We start from the raw sequence: 2,182 nt of genomic DNA, 5'->3' as shown, positions 1-2,182 counted from the left end.
CTAGGACGATGGAGAATGGACTTCGGAAGTTTTGTCGGAAGAGAAAATCAGGAAAAGAAAACAAGTAGAATATTCTTGAAATATTCAGATTTTGGCTCGGCTCGGCTCGGCTTTGGAGGTGGCTCGACTGGGGCGGCTCAGCTTGGCTAAAGGGTGGGCCCACCTATCGGCGAGGGGGGGGAGAGGAATACGGGAGAGCGAGAGGCGGCTGGCTCGAGCGGATCGAGCAGTGGGAGCGAGAGGGAGAGGCAGAGGGAGAGAGGTGATGGGGGCGGTGAACTGCGGCACTCGGAGAGGAAGAGAGGGAGAAAGGTGGAGATGTGGGAGGTGGCGTCGTGTGCTGTGGAGGAGGAGAGAGTGGAAGTACTGTTCATTATATACGATGGGGTGCAAGGCGGAGCTCGGGGCTAAGGAAACGGCGCGGGGCATGAGGATTGCCTATGACGGGATGGGTAGCGTGGCGCGGCGCCAGGTCACGGGAGAGAGATTTTCTGAGGAATTTTTGACCTAAAAAAACACGGGTGTGACAACTAGGGTCTAGAATTTAGAGCATGGTAGAACTCGTCAAGATCGATAGGAGGAGATCCAGACATATTTCTGTTATAATTATATTTTAAAAAAATTTAATCAAGACAGATATGATATAGGACTATATATTAAATCTCATGTCTCCTCTTTGATACGCATTGTAGGTGATTAAGTATCTGTACTTTTAAACAAATATTCACATTATGTACTTTACTAATCGTCAACCATTGGTAAATCCTCTGCTCCGATCTCTGTTGAGTCTCTATTGCTTGAGATAGGTAGGTCCTTCTAGAAGTGGTAATGCTGTTTCTTTCGATCGGGTCGATCACCGGTCCCGTTTCAGGTCACCGTCACTGAGCCCCATATATTTATCGAAGGCAGGGAAATTTGATTGAGCCCGGTACAGCTCATCACAAATCTATGGCTCAATAACCTACAACGTGTTACGTGTACATAGTACGAGGAGACAACCGGAGGGCCGTCGGCAGGTCAATCAGCAAGCAGGAAGAGGCCCTACGATGGCAGCAACGCAGTAATCAGTATGCATTGGAGGTGCAAATTTTGAAGAGGCCTGCGATTGGATGGATTACCTGCGGCGGTGGATTTTGAGCTGCCCACATCACATTAACATGTCTCTGTCCGATGGATAAGAAGGATCACCCAATACCAGACCATAGCTTCGACCTTGTTTTTTCTACTTGCCCACGAGGCCCATGTCCTCAATTAACAATATATAATCATCGCGAACTCCATCGCCCGAGCAAGTTTATAAAAGGGGGAAAATAATCCCCTTTGGCCATCATAGAGAGCGATCGTTCCAGCAAATAAAACAATCGATTGAACACAAGGAAATTAGAGTAAAGTGAACATCATTTCACTCTGGAGCGGAGCTAGAACAAAGTGGTAGAGATATACTACTTCACTGTACATGTAACAATATATATAAATTAGTTATTTTAGAAGATATAATTTTAAATTTAAAGAGGTGCACATATGATCAAAACGGACCAGCTTCCACTATAATTTTACTTTACGAGGGGTGCATGTGCACCCCGTAGCCATATGTAGCTCCGCTCCTGATTTCTGCAACAATCTAATCCATTCTTATCGAAACTGAACATCAACAAGATAAATATTCGAGCAGAGCCAACGACAAGTAGAAGATCTTGACGGCCTATGAAGCCGATCGATCGAGAGATGGGGGTACAAATGAAGTATTATTAAATGCAACATGACCCTCGTCGGACTAGTCTATTTAAATCTATTAGGTAATGTTTCAATTTTCAGCTTCACGTCTAATCTTTGGTTTATATGTTAAAATAAAATGATTTAAATCTCTATTTTTAAATTAAAATAAAAATTAAATATCTTACCTAAACACCCTCAATATACTCACAACTCCGGCTCTATAATTTTCCGAAGCTAGTAATATCAAGCTCTAAAAATTCTTAAGCCACGCATAACGTTTTGTTTCTGAGATGATATATAAGATAAGAGAGATAATAAAAAAAATGATGTTAAGAAACAAACTTTCAATAATACATGTGTCTTGCTAGTTTTTTTTAAAGAATTTTAAAGTAATTTATTGTATAATAATTTTTTTAGCAATCTTAAATGATTGTGAGATAATAAATTATTTTAAAAAACTTTAAAA

This window comes from Phragmites australis, chromosome 16 (genome assembly GCF_958298935.1).
Source record: "Phragmites australis chromosome 16, lpPhrAust1.1, whole genome shotgun sequence".
NCBI classification, from domain to species: domain Eukaryota; kingdom Viridiplantae; phylum Streptophyta; class Magnoliopsida; order Poales; family Poaceae; genus Phragmites; species Phragmites australis.
This window is presented reverse-complemented; position numbering follows the sequence as displayed.